General features: G+C 41.1%; 1 protein-coding gene across 1 annotated transcript in view; it reads left to right on the plus strand.

The window, feature by feature from the left end:
- The window catches only part of grin2ca (glutamate receptor, ionotropic, N-methyl D-aspartate 2Ca), an 86,787-nt gene that overhangs the window by 26,225 nt on the left and 52,409 nt on the right, over positions 1 to 8,153 (plus strand). The window lies entirely within an intron of this gene.

The raw sequence follows: 8,153 nt of genomic DNA on the forward strand, positions 1-8,153 counted from the left end.
AGTATATGAGAGAAAAAAAGGTGAAAAGATTTTTGTGCTCTGTTTGTTTCAGAATTAAAGAATACAACGTCTTTGGTAGGAAACCACACTGTAAGTACGGTCTTAGTGGAAAGACATCACTGTATGTCCCCATTTTTTCAGACTTGTCACTAAGTTACGGAAGGGAAAAAGCACACACTTTGTTTAAAGAACATTTTCCGTGTAAAACTCACCTCTTTGTCTAACTGAAGATGCTGTTGGAGGACGGTCATGCTAATGGTCCATAATCGGTGGGGCCGCTTGTTTGATGGGCTGGGCGCGGAAGTGAGTATGATCAAAAGTATAGGTTAAGAAGATGCTCATACTGTAGAGCCTGGTCCGGGGTTCGTTCGCCTCAGCGGGTCTATAATAAATACCTAAAATATCTTGATTGCCCAAAAAAGCCTTTTTCCACGGGTGTCGTAAGGTCTGCTACACTAAAGAATATTCTGGGATAGAGGATTAGAATCACGGTCGTGGTTTAGTTCATTTCTTTAGAACGACTATCACAAGAAATTCGTCTTGGGTGTATCAGCTATGGTGTCAGATGCAGGTGGGGACTCTGGGCAAAAGAGGAGTCTCAGGGGAAGGGGCGACTTGGGTAATAAGTTGGTTTAGGGCAATTGAGGGGGGGGTACCACTGAAAGGGACGCAAAAGCTACAAAGTAGGGAGGAGCAAAGTGAGCTATGATATAATAATACCGAAACTGGGGGTGGTAAAACTTAAGTTTTGAATTCTACCGGACGGGTGAGGCTCAAGTGTAAAGTTACTTTGTCAACAAAGAGAAAGCTCATCCCCCCCCATCAGACCCTAAATGTTCCGTGGTATATTAAAGTGCGCGAGCGGAGTTGTTACCATAAGGTGGCAGATTAGAATCCAACATTTGGTTATCAATATCATGGTTTAGTTTTGAGAAGAACATGAAAAACCCACCGTGTTGTTGTGTGGTTTATGGGTTGGAGCTGAGCTGTCATTAATTGTGTCCTGCAACGAGCAGCCATCTTGGTCACATTTTAGGCACGAGGTAGCAGGGTGCTAGCGTTTCATATAGGGCTTCTCTAACATTTCCTTGTTTCGTCAGCCCATTAGAATCTTGCTGTTACATCATCCTCTATTTTGCACATATTAGGCACATCTGTGACTGTGTGGGGACAACCCGATTGATCCACTGGGGTGTCCGGTAGGAAGATTATCCTGTTTATTCTTTCCGTCTGAAGTGCTTTGAACAGATGGCTTTTGCGAGTTCGAACTCTAAAGAGAATGCACTAAATAAGCAAGGTTGTGTCATGGGAGATAGACTGTGCGGGGTATAATACTGGGTCCAGTCGTTCTGGAATTACCGGGTTGGCGGTGTCCTGTCTGAAAATATTGCTTTCATCCTTTCGGTTTGTCCCTCATGGTGGATAAGGAAAAATAGAGAGAGTATGACGGGTAGGCAAATGTTACTGCCTTGCTGTCGTGAGCAACAACAACTAAATAGGGGTCATGTAATGGGGGTGGCGATCAAGTGTAATAAGCATGCAAACGCTACGATTAAATATAGTGGCCTGACTGTTCCCGAAAGAGAGTGGCAAACCTAAGGCCCCTCAGCGATGGGTGTATGGGAAAGATGTACAATGGGCTCCATTGCCGGGGTAATGTTTGAAACTACCTTGTGGGAACACGTGTGGCACCGATAAATCAATCGCGTGAAGGGCGGTTTATGGGCGCGTAGTGATATGCGGTCGGCAAGAAGCTCAAAGGGGTCTGTGAACAAGCGCGATCATCGTGTGGGACACGTTGGGTGGCAGGCGTGTGCCATATTGCCCGCATGTTACTATTACAGTCCTAATCAAAAAGGTATGAAATAAGAATCATATAATAAAAAGAAATGGGCGCTAATAATATGAAGACATAAAAGTAGGGTGTGACAGACCTGGGAGTGTACGTAAATCCCGGTTAGTGACAAGAAAAATAAATGTGTTTACTGTGGAGACACAGGAGGTCATGGATGGTGCTGGCGGGGCCACTCACGTCGGAAATAAATAAAGAAGGGCCCATAGATTAAATATGATATGTATTGATATTACAAACCTGTTCAGTAATAAATCAGGGATCATTTTGATCTGTTACCTGTGTATTGTATTGTCTTTTGTGGGGAAGTGACATAAAAGGGGAGGGTGGGCGTGGTTGCAGGTGAGGGGGGGAAGAGGTGGAGATAGGGAATGTAAAAAGGAGAAAGGGATAAAAGATGTTTTCTAGTTGCAAAAACCTGGACTTTAGACATCTGGATTTGGTGGTATGCTACACTAGCCTGGTCCTATCAGAGTCTCGTTCATTTCATTTGTACAGAGAGTCTGGCCACTCTCCATCAAAAAGTGTTTCAATTCCTTGAAGCGGGTACTCTGAAGTTTAAAACTATTGGATCTGCCAGAGCCACTCTGAATCTGCCATACCAATCGCTAAGGTTTGGTTGTGACGTCATCTTAGTATCGCTAACGTTAGCCATAGCTAACTTCTTCATCATTTACAACACTGGAAAATTGAACTTTTCCCAAACCCTTTGGGGAGGAGGGCCAAAACATCATGGCCCAACAAAACCTCAGCAAAGATTGTTCTTGCTCGGGGGCTCAACTTCGGATATTCAGCAGCGTTGCAACAACAGACCGAATGGCTTCGCTCGCGTCTTTCTCAGCCGCCATTAGTACAGAACCACCGATGTACCAAACCTCAACGTCATCGTTCTCAGCCACTGTCGCTGAAGTTAGGATAATGGCTTTGGCATTCTGGAATCTAAAAGACTATAGTCAAAGGGAAAGATTGCAAACCACATATAGACATTGAGCTGCACAGGGCCCAGACACATGATAAATTTGCCTACAAAATGTCAAATTATCAGTTGAGGCAGGGAGCGCTACCCACTGAGGAATCATGCCGGATCTCCAGTGGGTAGTAGCAGATTAGGTTTGTTATACCAATGACCGCATATTAACAATTCATGATCTCACTGGTTGTGTAAGGCACTTTTAGCCATTCACTACACAGTCGTGGCGTTATTACTGATGAAAAGTAGCATTCATTTAAGAGTTGCCAGCCTTTGTCATTAATTTATTTCTTGTTACATGTTTTTTGGAATATATTATCAATTGTGCTATTATGGTCCTCAAGTTAGAATGTTAGATGGTAAATTGACTGCAGGAGGCAAAACAGCTGATTGACATGTTTTATTACCCTGGAGATAGAGCCAATAGAAAGTTGAAAGATCCCTCATGTTTTCTGAAATGATGCTAGTGACGAGGGGGGTGGGGTGGGGGGGGCTGTATACAAAACCATACGATTGAGATTTAACTGCACTCTTCTAGTGTTCTCCTTGTTCCACAAAATGTCACAGTCTCAAAAAATGATACAAGTTAACTATATTCTAATCAGTATGCATATCTGTGAGTATAGCTATATAAATAATTTCGATTACATGAAATAGTCATCCGAGTTGTGATCTTTCTCAGGAATGAGTTCAGTGATACTAAAGCTAAAAGAGAGAACTCTGTAGCAGGCCTTGTTAAAGTTAGGCTCATGTTGGTCACCAAGTCATTCTTCAATAAGTAAACTCTAATAACGTCTGCCCAACTAAAAAGCAAGAATTGTCTTCACTGATCTTAAATTGCAGCTGTGTGTCCCCATCTATTCTTGGACCCTTTTTGTTCCTTATCCGCTGTATCTTCCACGTGTCGCTTTATTAATGATGATACTAGCTTGTTTCTTATACAGAAGTTTTTTTGAACGTACTTCTCCTGCACTTTCTGAATAAGATATCATTTCCAGATGTTACCTTTTTGTGTTGTATCTGCAAAATGTACAATCATTAATTAGGGTGTTGAACATCAAATAATTGATGCATTGTGGACATGGACGATGCTGCATCGATAATCGTCCGGTCATATACGATTATTTCTGTTTACAATTTATGTTACCTAACAACTTTTCGGTTTACATATTCTGTTTGTACATTCAGGAAGTGCCATGTGCTCTGCTGTAGTTTTATTTATCCAATTTATTTAGAAGGTATTTTTATTTTTAGGGGTATTTTTCAATTATAGTAGAAGGTTTTGTTTTGAGCTTGAAAAGCTATGATTAAATATCTTACATGGCTTTATACAAAATATATTTGACGCATGTGTATGCATGAGAATCAATTGATGACATGACAATTGTTAATCGATTGGGAGTCAGTGAAGATTCACACCTATTATTATGTGCAAACTTTAGTCTGCCCTAAATCTTTAAAGATCATAATTGGCAAAATCTTTTGGCAGGGCTTTCAAACTGTATATTTTTGAGCAGGCAATAAAATGTCAACAGAAAAAATTGAAATGAAGGCTTATAGTTGTCTCTGTGACTGAGCCTTTTGTGGTGGGTGATCGTGCTCCTATATGGATCATTGCTGCTAAACCTCCAGCTTCAACTCTAAAAGCAGTTTATGGCTCCTATGTTTCTCTCAATTTTGTTTACCTCACTTGAGAGTCAAGGCTGCATAAAGTACCAACTGTACTGATAATGATTCAGTCTTTGGAGAACATCATTGAAATACAGTGACCTGCTAAACCCTGATCTCACTGTATCAGTTAGAATGAACCTGTGATCCATTTATGTTTAGGTTTGACCTTGAAAAACTTCCCTAATTATTTTTTTCTTTGTCAACCTAATGCAATCTCAAATAGATATTTCTGATATTATTATCACTAAGATTTTTAAACTGACAGATTGTCCTTGTCCATCTATCTAAGGCTATTATGACTGATGTAATTAGCACTCAAATGATTGCACAGGTGGGCTTGTGTGATTATTTGACTGCTGCCTGGGAAATAAATGTGTACCTTGATTGGAATTGTGATTAAAGTTATTTCATTTTTTGTTTTAGTTGTTTTGAAAGGTGTAATTACCATAGGCTACTGGAAGCTCTTTTGCAGCTGATTGATTGAATTACTAAAATCAACCATTCCATCAAATTTCAGTGAAAGAATGAAGCGCTTGACACCTTACAACAAACAAGTTCTGAAAACGAAAGTCTATTAACATCTTTGCTGTTGTGATGGTTGTTTGTCTGCCTAACCCCTTTAAGACAGGTAACCATGTGGGCAACGTGTGTATGTGACGTTAGTCCGACGGGGTTTGTTTGTGGAATGGGATCTCCGTGTGTAGAAAAGTACCGTAGCAGCCTGCAGCTGACACAGTGATGTCATAGTCTGATGGGTAGTCAGTGACGCTACAGAAGTCAATGTTTTATGTTCGCTGCAAATACAAACTAAATCACCTGGGCGGCTGGGCTCAGTGGTAGAGTGGTTGCTTTCAATCGAAGGTTGGTGGTTCGATCCCTGCCCCTGCGTCATTGTCGAAGTGTCCTTGGGCTAGACATTGAACCCCGAGTTGCCCCCGTGCTGCGCATCGGAGTGTGAATGTGTGTGAGTGTTTTATCTGATGAGCAGGTGGCACCTTGTACGGCAGCCCCACCACAGTTGATGAATGGTGAATGTTTCCTGTAGATGTGAAAGCGCTTTGAGCAGTTGTTAAGACTGGAAACGCTATATATACAGCACATTTACTTTACATTAATGCAACATAATCACAACGTCTCCCGGCCATTTCCCCCGCAGAAAGCTGCTACCAGCCAGGCTAAAGCTAATATAGTTAGCTTAAAGAAACAAGCAGAAAGCTGCTACCAGCCACGCTAAAGCTAATATAGTTAGCCTAAAGAAACAAGCAGAAAGCTGCTAACCCAGGCTAAAGCTAATATAGTTAGCTTAAAGAAACAAGCAGAAAGCTGCTAACAGCCAGGCTAAAGCTAATATAGTTAGCCTAAAGAAACAAGCAGAAAGCTGCTAACAGCCAGGCTAAAGCTAATATAGTTAGCTTAAAGAAACAAGCAGAAAGTTGCTACCAGCCAGGCTAAAGCTAATATAGTTAGCCTAAAGAAATAAGGGGTCCGTACACTGGAAACACAACACTAATCTACTACTGAAGTCTGTGTCTGATCTGACGTCATTTCCACTGATTTAATTGTTCTTGGATACACAGAGTTTGTTGCTAGTGCGCGTGACGTGCAGGTCTGATCAATTTATCAACTACCAAGCTGGTCCGCTAGTCAACCATACCCCTGACATTTAGAAGAAGCACATGCAGTCATGTCATCCACGTTAGCCTGTTGATTATTATATAAATACAATGGTGTCATGCTAGTCAACCAGCGTATTTCTACCTAATTTCCCTCCAAATCACTTCAGACGTAACGTTTGTCACAGCGCTTACTTCTTTGGTGTTTTTAAAGCTCGCGCACTAGCAACAAACTCTGTGTATCCAAGAACAATTAAATCAGTGGAAATGACGTCAGATCAGACACAGACTTCAGTAGTAGATTAGTGTTGTGTTTCCAGTGTACGGACCCCTTATTTCTTTAGGCTAAACTTATATGAGCTTTAAGCTGGCTGTAGAAACTTTCTGCTTGTTTCTTTAAGCTAACTATATTAGCTTTAGCCTGGCTGTTAGCAGCTTTCTGCTTGTTTCTTTAGGCTAAATATATTAGCTTAGCTGGCTGTTAGCAGTTTGCTTGTTTCTTTAAGCTAACTATATTAGCTTTAGCTGGCTGTTAGCAGCTTTTGCTTGTTTCTTTAGGCTAATATATTAGCTTTAGCGTGGCTGGTAGCAGCTTTCTGCTTGTTTCTTTAAGCTAACTATTAGCTTAGCCTGGCTGGTAGCAGTTCTGCGGGGGAAATGGCGGGAGACGTTGTGATTATGTTGCATTAATGTAAATGTAAAGTGCTGTATTATAAGCGCTTTTCCAGTCTTAACAACTGCTCAAAGCGCTTTTACATCTAAAGGAAACATTCACCATTCATACACTGTGGCTGGGGCTGCCGTACAAGGTGCCACCTCATCAGATAAACATAACAACACACACTCGATGCGCAGCACCGGGGGCAACTCGGGGTTCAATGTCTAGCCCAAGGACACTTCGACAATGACTGCAGGGGCAGGGATCGAACCACCAACCTTCCGATTGACAAGCAACCACTCTACCACTGAGCCACAGCCGCCCCAGGTGATTTAGTTTGTATTTGCAGCGAACATAAAACATTGACTACTGTAGCGTCACTGACTACCCATCAGACTATGACATCACTGTGTCAGCTGCAGATGCTGCCTACGGTACTTTTCTACACACGGAGATCCTCACTTCCCATAACAAACCCCGTCGGACTAACGTCACATACACACGTTGCCCACATGGTTACCTGTCTTAAAGGGGTTAGGCAGACAAACACATCACAACAGCAAATTGATGTTAATAGACTTTCGTTTTCAGAACTTGTTTGTTGTAAGGTGTCAAGCGCTTCATTCTTTCACTGAAATTTGATGGAATGGTTGATTTTAGTAATTCAATCAATCAGCTGCAAAAGAGCTTCCAGTAGCATCTATGGTAATTACACCTTTCAAAACACCTCAAAACAAAAAATGAAATAACTTTAATCACAATTCCACTCAAGGTACACATTTATTTCCCAGGCAGCAGTCAAATAATCACACAGAAGCCCACCTGTGCAATCATTTGAGTGCTAATTACATCAGTCATAATAGCCTTAGATAGATGGACAAGGACAATCTGTCAGTTTAAAATGCCTTAGTGATTAATAAATATCAGAAATATCTATTTGAGATTGCATTAGGTTGACAAAGAAAAAAAATAATTAGGGAAGTTTTTCAAGGTCAAACCTAAAACATAAATGGATCACAGGTTCATTCTAACTGATACAGTGAGATCAGGGTTTAGCAGGTCACTGTATTTCACTGATGTTCTCCAAAGACTGAATCATTATCAGTACAGTTGGTACTTTATGCAGCCTTGACTCTCAAGTGAGGTAAACAAACTTGAGAGAAACATAGGAGCCATTAAACTGCTTTTAGAGTTGAAGCTGGTAGGTTTAGCAGCAATGATCCATCTATAGGAGCACGATCACCCACCACAAAAGGCTCAGTCACAGAGACAAACTATAAGCCTTCATTTCAATTTTTTTCTGTTGACATTTTATTGCCTGCTCAAAAATATACAGTTTGAAAGCCCTGCCAAAAGATTTTGCCAATTTATGATCTTTAAAGATTTAGG

Source organism: Etheostoma spectabile, chromosome 15 (assembly GCF_008692095.1).
Source record: "Etheostoma spectabile isolate EspeVRDwgs_2016 chromosome 15, UIUC_Espe_1.0, whole genome shotgun sequence".
In the NCBI taxonomy this organism is placed as follows: domain Eukaryota; kingdom Metazoa; phylum Chordata; class Actinopteri; order Perciformes; family Percidae; genus Etheostoma; species Etheostoma spectabile.